Source organism: Schistocerca americana, chromosome 7 (genome assembly GCF_021461395.2).
Source record: "Schistocerca americana isolate TAMUIC-IGC-003095 chromosome 7, iqSchAmer2.1, whole genome shotgun sequence".
NCBI lineage: Eukaryota > Metazoa > Arthropoda > Insecta > Orthoptera > Acrididae > Schistocerca > Schistocerca americana.
Window position 1 is genome coordinate 137,218,329 of NC_060125.1, and position 16,252 is coordinate 137,234,580.

Sequence of the window (16,252 nt, forward strand, 5' to 3'; positions counted from 1 at the left end):
TCTGTTGTGAGAAGCGTAGGAACACTTCGACTGAATTGTGCAGGAGCTCCATCGTGCATGAACCACATGTTGTGTCGTACTTGTAAAGGCACATGTTCTAGCAGCACAGGTAGAGTATGAAATTATGATAACGTGCTCCATTGAGCGGAGATGGAAGGACATACTGACGAAACTAAAATGAGCTCTAAGCGTTTCCGGACACATGTCCACATAACATCTTTTCTTTATTTGTGTGTGAGGAATGTTTCCTGAAAGTTTGGCCGTACCTTTTTGTAACGCCCTGTATATACTGCAATCATATAGTCAACAGTTGGCAACAATATCCAAAACATAACGTGGTGTAAATGAATGTTTATTTCCTTATTTTCTACTGCTGTGAAAATAAAATTGCGAATGGCAATAAGCAGAAGAACTCACATAAAATTAGAACAAGTTCACATGTAGAGTACCATCTACGAAATTTGTACGTGGAAATTCAAACTATTATTGTCATAAAAATTGAGAAAGTGTCAGAAATGTCGATGGAGTCACTGCTCAGTGTCAAAATGTAAAGAATAAGCATAATATAGACACAAATATTTATATTTTTCCGGACACTGATGCTGTTTTTCAAATAAAAAAGGAGAAAGATGTGTCGTTCAATTGCAATTAGGCGAACTCAAAGTGGTAGAAAATAATAGTGTGCGACTGCGGAAGCAGGATGCATTCTTTTAAAAAGTTTGTGGTGCTGTGTTTCGTGCAGCTGGAAGCTATGGTAGCCAAAGTAGCAGCATGCATTTCTACACACTGTGCAGTATTATCCTGTTTTCAGTCATAAAATATTAATAGCCGTGTTGATCCCACTACCACACTGACATTTGTAAATAATAACGTAATTTGAACAACAGGTAGCGTTTCCGGTGTGTTAGATTGCATTTCCGATACAACAAGGACGCAACAGTTTTATTCTCGCTGTAGTACCGGACAAGTAATGATGTGGTTTCGAGTTTCCCTTCGTGCAGAACGCAATAAAATCTATTGTGACTTCGGTAGCGAGTACCGGGTGATCAAAAAGTCAGTATAAATTTGAAAACTGAATAAATCACGCAATAATGCAGATATAGAGGCACAAATTGGCACACATGCTTGGAATGACATGGGATTTCATTAGAACCAAAAAAATACAAAAGTTCAAAAAATGTCCGACAGATGGCGCTTCATCTGATCAGAATAGCAATAATTAGCATAACAAAGTAAGACAAAGCAAAGATGATGCTCTTTACAGGAAATGCTCAATATGTCCACCATCATTCCTCAACGATAGCTGTAGTCGAGGAATAATGTTGTGAACAGTACCGTAAAGCATGTCCGGAGATATGGTGAGGCATTGGCGTCGGATGTTGTCTTTCAGTATCCCTAGAGATGTCGGTCGATCACGACACAGTTGCGACTTCAGGTAACCCCAAAGCCAGAAATCGCACGGACTGAGGTCTGGGGAGCTGGGAGGCCAAGCATGACGAAAGTGGCGGCTGAGCACACGATCATCACCAAACGACGCGCGCAAGAGATGTTTCACGCGTCTAGCAATGTGGGGTGGAGAGCCATCCTGCATAAACATCGTACGTTCCAGCAGGTGTTTATCAGCCAGGCTGGGGATGATGCGATTCTGTAACATATCGGTGTACCTGTCACCCGTCACGGTAGCAGTTTTGTTGTCCAGCGCCATCTGTCTGACATTTTGTGAACTTTGTTTTCTTTTTTTTTGTTCTAATAAAACCCCACGTCATTCCAAGCATGTGTGTCAATTTTTATCTCTCTATCTACATTATTCCGTGGTTTATTAAGTTTTCAAATTTATCCAGAATTTAAAATGTGTTGCCGCTGGACCTACTAAAGAGCATAAATAGTAATGAGGTTAATAACATGGTACACTCCTCGCATAACTTACATTCATGGTACATACATAAAGATGTCTACATATGTGGTCCTTTTGTGAATAAGCATTTAGTTCTTTTTCACTCCTGGTCGATATTAACTGCACGGAATCTCTTTGGAAACGAGAGTTAACCTCTTTAATAAACGTCAGGAACGAAACTCTGTGAGGGCCTGCAGTGACGTACCAACCCTCGGCCGAAACGTTCACACGGCTGATGTGGTCCTTTTGTGAATAAGCATTTAGTTCTTTTTCACTCCTGGTCGATATTAACTGCACGGAATCTCTTTGGAAACGAGAGTTAACCTCTTTAATAAACGTCAGGAACGAAACTCTGTGAGGGCCTGCAGTGACGTACCAACCCTCGGCCGAAACGTTCACACGGCTGCTGGCACTTGGCACACGGTCCCATTCTCGTCAGCTGCAGGCGCTCCAGAGGACACACTAACGTTTATTGCTGGCCATCTCCGTTCCAAGTGGCGGCTGTATTTCACAGATGCACGTTACCGGTTTGACGGGTATTTCCAGCAATTTCCATAAAACCAACTACATGAGCCCACTACAGTTTTGTTTTCGTTTTCCGCAGAACACATTCTTTCTGAAAGGTCAGTACGTCCCCTTTTCATTACTGGTGAGGACACTGGACACGAATGCTTTCAATGTTGACGTTATTTAGTTAGTTTTCTTTTGTTTCGTATTGCACAGTGACAAAGGAAACAAGTGATACGTTAATTAATTTTCTCCGGATGAAATATTTCCAAGAGTTAAGGGTTCATCATCAGAGGAACACGCTTGCTCTGTTCAGTTTTCTTCTTTAGTAATACAATATCTGAGTACGCGAAGCTTGCTTTATCGTGACAGAGCACCGTTTCAAGCAAAACATTGTGACAAAATACTACACAACTTGACAATTGCTAAGTGTAGGGCGATTTGTAGGTAAATGAATGGGGAGAATGCTTTTAAACTGATGTACAATATAATTTATTCATTAACTGCGTTCAAAAACATTATTACATAAAATCTTGCTATCAAAACATTGAGATGTGCTTGTAATAATACGCAATCTGATCTTAAATAGAATTAATGGATCCTGGCATACAATCTGACATTGAAAGGTTACAGATTCTAAAAGTGCAATTCGAAGTAAATTGGACGATAATAACGCTACCTGATTACAAAGTTAAATGGAGACCTGTGACAGATAGTGAAAGCAGTGGGAAGCAATCAATTGAATTAAATGCATAACTCAGAGATTAATCTGATGAAACTGTAGTTGAAATCAAGTCATTAGCAAACGCAAGTCTGAACCTGGAATAAGTGAAGCTCACTCAGCACTGCTGGTCAAGTAAAATTCCTTACGCCGTTATTAATGTTGGTTGGATCTCAACATGTTATGTGTTGAGATGTTGGAAGAGTGATATGGCTGCAGTTTTTGAAGTATTAGGCCCCTTGTTGTGTACCTATAATCTCGCGAAGGCTACAATGGATCCCGGTTGTAGACAGCTACGGTAGGAGTTGCGGAGCGGCGCTTCTCCGAGCAGGTCAGCCACGATAGCCTTGTTCGACGGCAGCAACAACAGTATCCTTCCTGGAGTTATGACATTTAGCTTTTCGTGGGAGCGAAATGCCTGTCAAGTTAGGTGGGGAGGACTTCAGTGAATCAGAATTGTTATTACTTTTGTGAACTTCTCCTTCATACGCTTTAGTTTATAGTTGTTAACAGGAAGTTTCTCAGGAGGCAGAAAGTCCTCTCGAAGCCCACTTCACTGTCTCCAGCCAGTCGTGGGGTTCTTTTCAAGTTCTGACATTTACTTCCCTTCCTACGACCAATACTTTCGGTATAATTATTTTTCATCTCCCTCTGACTATCTTCATCGTTCTCTACTTGACAGTTTATTGCTGTTAACGAATGGGAAGCTTGCGTTCCAAGAGGGAAATACCTCAGGATTCTGGTTTTCTTTCCACATGGCTTAAAGTGGAAAAGTTCAATGTTTTGCATCTGCTCTCTCAAGAGGCATCCGGTGTATACGTCTGACAGTCCTCCGGCTTGGGCATTTCCTTACGCCGGCCGGTGTGGCCGAGCGGTTCTAGGCGCTTCAGTCTGGAACCGCGCGACCGCTACGGTCGCAGGTTCGAATCCCGTCTCGGGCATCGATGTGTGTGATGTCCTTAGCTTAGTTAGGTTTAAGTAGTTCTAAGTTCTAAGGGACTGATGACCTCAGTGCTGAGAGCCATTTGAACCATTTCCTTACAGTGAACTGAGGAAGTTAGCCTTACTTCGGACCAGAGTGGTACCACTAATCTTTCCGGGCGCGGAAATGTAAGTGTTCACGACCGCACAGCCAAGCTGCGATTCATGACATGAATCCACCGGCTGATATTAATTGGAAATTGGAAATAAATAAATCTTAATACTCTGTACTGTAGCTTTGGATGACTTCCTATCAAGCGAGACTGCATATAATTCATCTCATTTTCGTATGACTTCACAGCAGTGGTGCAGTATAACACTCTGACTGGCGTTGAGGAATTTATACTTGGAGTTACTGTTAAGAAAAATCGTGACACCACGTAAGGAAAAGAGGCATTTTCTTGACACGAGTAATCACAGGCAGTGATGGACGACATGAAACACAGTACATACGTAATAGAGGAGAAGTGAAATATTTGTAACAATAAATGGCAGAGATTTCAGCATATGGGAAAGCATAATAAGACTTATGAAACGTTCATGTTTGACATAGGCCGTACTCCTAATATAAATGTCAATATCGGACTCACTGCAAGGAATATGCCCTCCTCGGGTACCAATGCACATTTTATTCACGCTGACTACCTCACTGTAGTGGAGTCATTGGGGAACATTGGCCCACTAATCTTTCAACGCAGTTTTTAGTTATTGCACCGTTCGGGGATAGGGTATTCGCTGAGAAACACGCCTACCAAGAGCATGTCCGGCACCATGTATAGAGTTTAGGTCCGGGGGGTACGCATGTCATTCCATATCAGTTTCTTCACATTCCAGTGTGTCCGGTACCTTAGCGGTCCTGTGTGGGCGGGCACTGTGGTCCATGAACAGACAGACGGGACCTACAGCACACCTAAACAGACGGACGTGATCTAGAATAATCACCCTGCAATGCCACTGTGCCATAGCAGTGCCTCGCACAAATAAATACAGCGATGTTAAGCCACTGTGCATAATGCCTGCCCACACCATACCCGAGGCTGGCTGTATTATATTCTATCATTGCTACTGGCTGAATAATGAATTAGAGTTTTTGAATTGGAAATGTTCTATGACTTTTAACAATGAAGTCATAAGCGGAATTTAATGAAATGCTTTAACGGCCGGCTGCCGAACAGACACCATAAAACATATCTGAAATAAACTTTGTAGAAAATTTAATAATAAGTGTTATTTATTTTCTTGTCAGTGGGAAACTTTAGCTCTTCTTTCTACTGCGATGGTCGTCTTGAATACAGTCACTAATGGTTGATCGTGTCAGCTAACGAAAAAAACTCATATTTCGATGCGCTGAGGTGACCTGTTTGTCAAATAAATAGACAGGCACTGTATTTTACATGACGTTATTTACGTAAACCCAAAATTCAGTATCATAAAATAAACTGTTACAATAGGAGGAGAGATAAAATACTCGGATCCTCTCTTCATAAAGACAGACGGCAGACTACTCTCTTTTTTGCTGACTTTAAAAAAAAGTGACAGTCACAACTCTCTCATCTAACAGCATCTCTCCTGAACGTATCGCATCGTTTTTTATCTTACGTATACCCCATTGGTACCATCAAGAAAGTGCCACTACACCTGCCTCCTACTGTAGGCTGTGGATTCATATACATAGCACACAGTACAAAATTTCCATTTCTTGTTAATTTATACAAAATTTATACATTTTACGTTTTTTTACCCAGAGTGCCAAGGTGCAGACGTCTGCTTTCATGGCCGAACGGTCAAAAATCTTTATTTTGAGTTCTGAACTGTTTGGATCTTTCTTGTCAATTATTCATTAGTATACTATTTGACTAATGTGTGTCAGCTATGTGGGAGCCTCGTTACTATCAGGTTCTTTATATGTTATATATTTTACCAAAACTTTTCTTACACCATATTAAAATTACAAATAAATCAATATATATATATATATATATATATATATATATATATATATATATATATATATATAAAACCTAAATCAGGATGGCCGGACGCGGGATTGAACCGTCGTCCTCCCGAATGCGAGTCCAGGAGGAGTATATATATATATATATATATATATATATATATATATACTCCTGGAAATGGAAAAAAGAACACATTGACACCGGTGTGTCAGACCCACCATACTTGCTCCGGACACTGCGAGAGGGCTGTACAAGCAATGATCACACGCACGGCACAGCGGACACACCAGGAACCGCGGTGTTGGCCGTCGAATGGCGCTAGCTGCGCAGCATTTGTGCACCGCCGCCGTCAGTGTCAGCCAGTTTGCCGTGGCATACGGAGCTCCATCGCAGTCTTTAACACTGGTAGCATGCCGCGACAGCGTGGACGTGAACCGTATGTGCAGTTGACGGACTTTGAGCGAGGGCGCATAGTGGGCATGCGAGAGGCCGGGTGGACGTACCGCCGAATTGCTCAACACGTGGGGCGTGAGGTCTCCACAGTACATCGATGTTGTCGCCAGTGGTCGGCGGAAGGTGCACGTGCCCGTCGACCTGGGACCGGACCGCAGCGACGCACGGATGCACGCCAAGACCGTAGGATCCTACGCAGTGCCGTAGGGGACCGCACCGCCACTTCCCAGCAAATTAGGGACACTGTTGCTCCTGGGGTATCGGCGAGGACCATTCGCAACCGTCTCCATGAAGCTGGGCTACGGTCCCGCATACCGTTAGGCCGTCTTCCGCTCACGCCCCAACATCGTGCAGCCCGCCTCCAGTGGTGTCGCGACAGGCGTGAATGGAGGGACGAATGGAGACGTGTCGTCTTCAGCGATGAGAGTCGCTTCTGCCTTGGTGCCAATGATGGTCGTATGCGTGTTTGGCGCTGTGTAGGTGAGCGCCACAATCAGGACTGCATACGACCGAGGCACACAGGGCCAACACCCGGCATCATGGTGTGGGGAGCGATCTCCTACACTGGCCGTACACCACTGGTGATCGTCGAGGGGACACTGAATAGTGCACGGTACATCCAAACCGTCATCGAACCCATCGTTCTACCATTCCTAGACCGGCAAGGGAACTTGCTGTTCCAACAGGACCATGTACGTCCGCATGTATCCCGTGCCACCCAACGTGCTCTAGAAGGTGTAAGTCAACTACCCTGGCCAGCAAGATCTCCGGATCTGTTCCCCATTGAGCATGTTTGGGACTGGATGAAGCGTCGTCTCACGCGGTCTGCACGTCCAGCACGAACGCTGGTCCAACTGAGGCGCCAGGTGGAAATGGCATGGCAAGCCGTTCCACAGGACTACATCCAGCATCTCTACGATCGTCTCCATGGGAGAATAGCAGCCTGCATTGCTGCGAAAGGTGGATATACACTGTACTAGTGCCGACATTGTGCCTGCTCTGTTGCCTGTGTCTATGTGCCTGTGGTTCTGTCAGTGTGATCATGTGATGTATCTGACCCCAGGAATGTGTCAATAAAGTTTCCCCTTCCTGGGACAATGAATTCACGGTGTTCTTATTTCAATTTCCAGGAGTGTATATACAAGGAGAATATGACACCGCGCGACTGCTACGGTCGCAGGTTCGAATACTGCCTCGGGCATGGATGTGTGTGATGTCCTTAGGTTAGTTAGGTTTAAGCAGTTCTAAGTTCTAGGGGACTGATGACCTCGGATGTTAAGTCCCATAGTGCTCAGAGCCATTTTTGAGAATATTACAAATTTTGTTTCATATCATGTAGTCCTTTTTTACAGTCGATTAAATATTTATCTTTCTTTATCTACATTTATAACAACTGCGTGTCTTTCCTTTAGTTTGCACCAGAGGTTGCATCTTCTACGTCCTTCGTTTTTCTATTGTGGTTGAATCGTTGGCATGAGCTGGCTCCATTGTTTGAAGTTCTTCGCAGCAGCGATTGTTTCCCGCACCACACAGAGGATGATCCGCGCGCGTCATAGTGTGTGAATAGTCCGTAGTGTCCACACAAGGTAGCCACTTACACCTGCCTAAGAATTCCGTAAGCTATGACGGGCTTCACTACATTGTGAGCGCGAAGGACCCAGCTGTACCAGCTTTATTGGATGAAATATTCGTCGACATTTTGGTGAGTGCCCACCTTTCCATTAGCACACACGTGCCACAGTTCCGCTTATTCAGCTCGGCGCTGTAGGTTCGTCACACTTTCTGCATTGAAGATGAATCACTTGGCGATTGTGAACGTGAATCGTCGCACAGTACCACTTTTTAACCACTAAGTGGAAACTCCACATATTTGAGATACTTTGCACAACTTACGTATTTGCACTTTCTAATATGTCTGGTATCGAGTAAGATTGACCGGTTTTAACAGGTTTACAAAATATACATGAACATGTTTACAAAAACATGAAACAAATAAGAGTCATTCAAGTACAGATACAAGAAAATCTGATCTATATTCTAATTGAAGGTGCCTCGTAATTAGTTTCTGCTGACACTTTTATTTTTAGCTCTAAGAAAACTTTCTCCTTTTTATTTCTTTCAGTGAATGAAGAATTTACTTCTCGAAATCTTTACATATTCTATAAGAAACTGTAAACTGATACTATCATCAACACAATGAAGAGCAATTTGACCACTACACGAGGAAAGGAAAGGCATACGGATTCCATCAAGCAACTTCTGTTTAAGATAAATATCATGCATATATTTGTACGAGTATTTGGTTCCACAAACAATTTACGCTACATGCTACGAGGACAAGTTAAATACTGGTTGTAAATCCAAGTCCTGCTCACGGCATTATGTTTATTATTTTCCTTTCTATGTCTCAAAATCCTGTTTAATATTTATATTTTTCACTCAGTTACTCATTGTTGAAACCGTTCTCGTATGCTACAAGCCAATATATGTGTATATACGTTTTCATTGCAATCATTTATGTTCAGGTTCACTGCTAATTTTGTGTTTGAATATAGTGTTCAAGTGTTTCTACAACGCTAGTTTTGTATTACTCCAAGTATTAATTTACCCTCAGATGTAGCTTGGATAGCCATGTATGTATTTTATTGGACGTAGTATTCGACGATTTACGTAGTCGCTTAACGCACAAGCAAAGTTAATGCGAGATCCACTGTTCTCGTTATCACTTTTTATCAGGCAGATCTACAATCGTGTTTAGCTGTTTCAACGTGCTGAATATAAATGCACCTACTTATTCTCCTTTCCATAAATTCATACAAAGCCACAATTATACGTAACTCATAAACCAATATGGGGGGAAGGGACGCCTTTTATTTGGTACCTTCTATCTCCAGTTCAATCCTTCCTCCAGGCGAGATGTGCAACTGCAAGGAAGTCAGTCGCGTCTTTACTTGTACATACGCACACATCAAGTACAACTCGGTACATTCAATATTTTTGCTAATAACATTTCGTTTTTATGCCTCTCGGAGAATATGTTTATCAATATTTCATACTTCCTTACGCAATCTTTGAAAGTGATTTGTCTCCCGCACTGTTTTTCTTTTAAATAACGCTTTTTTGCCATAATGAACCTTATCTTGTGACTTGTAGTTGCTGAGTATACAAAGTTTTTACCATTTTAGTCACATGACCAAATTTCATTTTCTTCTTAATTTTTTTTATTCCTTCCTATACAATTTTACGTTCACTTTAATGTAGAGATAGTTTTCAACAGAATAGTGTAAAGTATCGTATAATCGGCAAAGCTTAATCGGTTGTAGTTTTATGTAAATAGTGTAGTTCTTTCTTATTCACTGAAGCGCCAAAGAAACTGCTACAGGCACGCGTATTCAAATACGGAGATAAGCAAACAGGCAGAATACTGCGCTACGGTTGGCAACGCCTATATAAGACAACAAGTGTCTGGTGCAGTTGCGGTTACTGCTGCTACAATGGCAGGTTATCAACATTTAAGGGAGTTTGAATGTGGTGTTATAGTCGGCGTACGAGCGATGGGACATGGCATCTTCGAGGTAGCGATGAAGTGTCGATTTTCCCGTAAGGCCATTTCACGAATGTACCGTGAATATCAGTAATCCAGTAATACATCACATCTTTGACATCGCTGGGGCCGGAAAAATATCCTGCAAGAACGGGACCAACAACGACTGAAGAGAATCGTTCAACGTGACAGAAGTGCAACCCTTCTGCAAATTGCTGGAAATTTCAGTGCTGGCTATCAACAAGTGAACCGAGCGAGGCGGCGCAGTGGTTAGACACTGGACTCGCATTCGGGAGGACGACGGTTCAATCCCGCGTCCGTCCATCCTGATTTAGGTTTTCCGTGATTTCCCTAAATCGCTCCAGGCAAATGCCGGGATGGTTCCTTTCATAGGGCACGGCCGACTTCCTTCCCCGTCCTTCCCTAATCCCATGAGACCGATGACCTCGCTGTCTGGTCTCCTTCCCCAAACCAACGAACCTATCAACAAGTGACAGCGTGGGAACCATTCAACGAAACATCAGCGATATGGCATTTCAGAGCCGAAGGTTCTCTCGGGTACCGTAGATGAGTGGACGACACAAATCTTTACGACTCAGCTGGGTCCGTCAACACCGACACTGGACTGTTGCTGACCGGAAACACAATGCCTGGTCGGAAGAGTCTAGTTTCAAATTGTATCGAGCGGATAGACGTGTACGGTTATGGAGACAACCTCATGAATCCATGGATATTGTATGTCAGCAGGGGACTGTTCAAGCCGGTGGAGGCTCTGTAATTTGGTGGGGCGTGTGCAGTTGGAGTGCTATGGGATCCCTGATACGTCTAGACGCGGCTCTGGCAGGTGAGACGTCCGTAAGCATCGTGTCTGATCACCTGCTCCATTCATGTCTATTGTGCATACCGACGAACTCGAGCAATTCCAGAAGAAAATGCGACACCCCACCAGTCCAAAATTGTTACAGAGAGACTTCTGGAACACTCTTCACAGTTTTAACACTTCCGCTGGCCACCAAGGTGCCCAGACATGAACATTGTTGATCATATCTGGGATCCCTTGCAACGTGCTGTTCAGAAGAGACATCCACTCCGTCGTACTCTTACGGATTTATGGACAGCCCTGCAGGATTCATGGTGTCAGTTCCTTCCAACACTACTTGAATTTCAGTACCTCACTATGTTCATCACCCAATTCCTCTTTGTAGCTTACCCTCGTTAACATATGCTATATTTATTAGTTTCGTATAATCATAACCTTTCTGTAAATACACTCCTGGAAATGGAAAAAAGAACACATTGACACCAGTGTGTCAGACCCACCATACTTGCTCCGGACACTGCGAGAGGGCTGTACAAGCAATGATCACACGCACGGCACAGCGGACACACCAGGAACCGCGGTGTTGGCCGTCGAATGGCGCTAGCTGCGCAGCATTTGTGCACCGCCGCCGTCAGTGTCAGCCAGTTTGCCGTGGCATACGGAGCTCCATCGCAGTCTTTAACACTGGTAGCATGCCGCGACAGCGTGGACGTGAACCGTATGTGCAGTTGACGGACTTTGAGCGAGGGCGTATAGTGGGCATGCGGGAGGCCGGGTGGACGTACCGCCGAATTGCTCAACACGTGGGGCGTGAGGTCTCCACAGTACATCGATCTTTTCGCCAGTGGTCGGCGGAAGGTGCACGTGCCCGTCGACCTGGGACCGGACCGCAGCGACGCACGGATGCACGCCAAGACCGTAGGATCCTACGCAGTGCCGTAGGGGACCGCACCGCCACTTCCCAGCAAATTAGGGACACTGTTGCTCCTGGGGTATCGGCGAGGACCATTCGCAACCGTCTCCATGAAGCTGGGCTACGGTCCCGCACACCGTTAGGCCGTCTTCCGCTCACGCCCCAACATCGTGCAGCCCGCCTCCAGTGGTGTCGCGACAGGCGTGAATGGAGGGACGAATGGAGACGTGTCGTCTTCAGCGATGAGAGTCGCTTCTGCCTTGGTGCCAATGATGGTCGTATGCGTGTTTGGCGCCGTGCAGGTGAGCGCCACAATCAGGACTGCATACGACCGAGGCACACAGGGCCAACACCCGGCATCATGGTGTGCGGAGCGATCTCCTACACTGGCCGTACACCACTGGTGATCGTCGAGGGGACACTGAATAGTGCACGGTACATCCAAACCGTCATCGAACCCATTGTTCTACCATTCCTAGACCGGCAAGGGAACTTGCTGTTCCAACAGAACAATGCACGTCCGCATGTATCCCGTGCCACCCAACGTGCTCTAGAAGGTGTAAGTCAACTACCCTGGCCAGCAAGATCTCCGGATCTGTCCCCCATTGAGCATGTTTGGGACTGGATGAAGCGTCGTCTCACGCGGTCTGCACGTCCAGCACGAACGCTGGTCCAACTGAGGCGCCAGGTGGAAATGGCATGGCAAGCCGTTCCACAGGACTACATCCAGCATCTCTACGATCGTCTCCATGGGAGAATAGCAGCCTGCATTGCTGCGAAAGGTGGATATACACTGTACTAGTGCCGACATTGTGCATGCTCTGTTGCCTGTGTCTATGTGCCTGTGGTTCTGTCAGTGTGATCATGTGATGTATCTGACCCCAGGAATGTGTCAATAAAGTTTCCCCTTCCTGGGACAATGAATTCACGGTGTTCTTATTTCAATTTCCAGGAGTGTAGTTCTTTCCTCGGTCGTGGCCGTAGCTCTTTCCGTGTAAATACTTTCTTTTGTATATAGCTTCTCACTCTGATTATCTTTCTTCTTGTACATAGTCCTACGTCTACGTACCGTCATACGTGTGAAGTTGGTTTTGAAGTTTGTCACATAATGACGTGACAAAATGAACATTTCATCATACTATCACCGAGCGAGGTGGCGCAGTGGTTAGCACACTGGACTCGCATTCGGGAGGACGACGGCCTTCCTGATTTAGATTTTCCGTGATTTCTCTAAATCGCTCCAGGCAAATACCGGGATGGTCCCCCTGAAAGGGCACGGTCGACTTCCTTCCCCGTCGTTCCCTAATCCGATGAGACCGATGACCTCGCTGTTTGGTCTCTTCCTTCAAACAACCCAACTCATTCTATCAAAATCTGTGCAGAAAACTCAAAGAATTCAGTAATAATACTCGTTATATATGTTTATTCTTATGGTTAAGTCATCGGCTGGCGAACGTTCTGTTCCTATAACTAGTTCTATACGTGACATGGAAAAATTGCTACTTCACCTATTCAAATTTCGTGTAATTTGGTCGCATGTATGTGTCAGTATTTACTTAATGCTTTTTTATAGTATTTCTTTGTGTACTTAAGTATTATTTTGTCTAGTTAATGTTTGAACGACACGCTGTGTCTCTTACATTGTCATTATTTGTTAGGCGACGCACTAGCACGTTGTCACATTTCTCACTCTACAACCGTCCGGCGCACATCGTTTATTGCAAGATTGTTTACCCTTCGCTAGGCGCCCACATGGACGTGTTTTCACTAAATTATTTGTCATATCAACGATATCAGTGTAAAACTTAGTGCTACGAACTGTACCCGCAAATTACAGGACGTCCATACAATTACGCAACAGCGCGTGTGTGATCCGCTAACAAATGGCAGAAAAGCTATGTAAGGTATCAAAGATAATGACTTCGTAACTTATTCAGCGGACTTTCTCGAAATTATTCATCATCGTAATGCCGGTTCTCGATATCAACAGGTTTGAGGCCCACACGTGTTCCCAGAACAACGTCACGATAACGTACAACCAACTGCACAGCAGCCTCACTTTGCTCAAGACTCAAACAGTGTCAACAGCACTTTCAGCCTCTGCTACTAGGAGGCAAACAACCGTCGCCTACCGACAACATGCACATACACTGCCAACTGTCAGCTTCCCATGACATCCAACTGGTCCAGCAACCACGCTATTGACTACGACAGACGGCAGTTATCCATTCGACAGTTAATCAGCAACAGCGGCATCAAAGGAGTACAGTATAAACTGTCAGTTCAAAATAACTTTGAAGTTACGGCAAATTCTTACGTCAGTGAAAGCAAAGCTCCTGTCAGTACCTTTGCAACCCCCTATAAAAACAAAGCTCCCTCCCGTATTTGTATGCGACACTAAAAAGTGGAAAGATATAGCAAGAGACCTAGAGGGAATCCTTTCTCATCCGTTCTTGGCTAGATCACTACTTTATGCTGTAAGTATTGCAACTTTGACCCCTGGCAATTACAGGAAGTTTATTAGTTTCTTGATAGAGAACCATATCGAATTTCACTCTCATGAAACTGATCAGACTAATAAACCACTGTATTTAGAGGGTTACCTATCACAACATCTGAGGGTAGACATACAGTTGAATTAACTAACAGAGCTTCTGTAGTACAAATGCATTCACCATATAACAAACGACCATATCCCTCATTCTTAGTAATATTAACACGTAATGCTAAAGCGGCATAAATATACGCCCTGCAAAAGTTATTTAGTATCTCAGGTCTAACTGAGGAAAATTACAGATCACATGGACCCAATTTTTGGTACAGGTGTCAGAGATTTGATCATTCAACAGTATATTGCAATGCGGAACTGCATTGTGCAAAGTGCTCTCAGAATCACCTAACGTCAGACTGCAAAAAACCCGGAAACACTCCAGCCTCTCGCGTTAATTGTGGTGAAAGCCATCCCAAGTCGTACAAATGCTGTGTTGTTTACCAGCAACTACGCTCGGGCCAGCACCGCCAAGTACACACGTTTGCGCAGCAGGAGCCAGCCCTGCTGTCACAAACAGCCACCAGTACCAAACCAGACACGACCACTTCAGCTGTCCAGCCACGATACACCTCGTTTTCCAGGAAGAGAGCATCATATGCCGACATAACGAAAGGCACTCTCCCGCAGCGATTGGTTAATCAGCACCTTCTACCGCCAAACTTCCGTTCTCCGTACCTGTTACATTCTTCAATGCCTCCTCTGAGAGATTATCAAGCTGTCATATCTAATGTAATAAATCCTTTACAAATGCTAGCGCAGCCCAGAGTAAAAGATCTCTTAAGCTGGCACTGTTGAAGTCAAGCAATAACCATCATTTCACCACATAACACGTCAATATCAGAAATATCATTACATCTACTGACTAACAATCCTTAAACGGCGAACAATGCAGCAGCGGAAAACCTTAAAGACATATTCTGGAATGCAAACGGCTTAAAAAACAAAGTTGCGTAACTAAATCTATTCATTAGTGAAACTCACTTGCGACCTTCAGGAATTCTTATGATACCACGATTTAAATGCTCCAACGAGGCGGTGGTACTGCTTTACTCGTCCAGCAAAACATATAGCATCGGTAAACCTAGAAGCAACGAACGTCCGGGGTAACGCTACATTTGTCTCCATGTACCAACCATCCCACACACAGAAAACTTCTGCTAGCTGATCTCGATAGTGTCTTGGGTGGCCCTACTGAGCCCGTAATAGTAGCAGGCTGAATTCTAAACATCGTATGTGGCGTTCAACGTTCATCAAGCCTAACGAAAACCCTGCCGAGTCGGCCGGAGTGGCCGTGCGGTTCTAGGCGCTACAGTCTGGAACCGAGCGACCGCTACGATCGCAGGTTCGAATCCTGCCTCGGGCATGGATGTGTGTGATGTCCTTAGGTTAGTTAGGTTTCATTAGTTCTAAGCTCTAGGCGACTGATGATCTCAGAAGTTAAGTCGCATAGTGCTCAGAGCCATTTGAACCATTTGAGCCAAACCCGGCCGACTAGCAACGTGGTCTAGCGCACTGCTTCCCGAGCGGGAAGACGTGCTGGTCCCCGGCACGAATCCGCCCGGCGGATTAGTGTCGAGATCCGGTGTGCTGGTCAGCCTGTGGGTGGTTTTTAAGGCGGTTTTCCATGTGCCTCGGCGAATGCGGGCTGGTTCCCCTTATTCCGGATGTTACACTATATCGCCGATTGCTGCGCAAACACTGTCTCCTCGTACGCGTGCACCATAATTACTCTTTTTTTTTTTTTTTTTTGGTCATCAGTCTACTGACTGGTTTGACGCGGCCCGCCACGAATTTCTTTCCTGTGCTAACCTCTTCATCTCAGAGAAGCACTTGCAACCTACGTTCTCAATTATTTGCTTGACGTATTCCAGTCTCTGTCTTCCTCTGCAGTTTTTGCCCTCTACAGCTCCCTC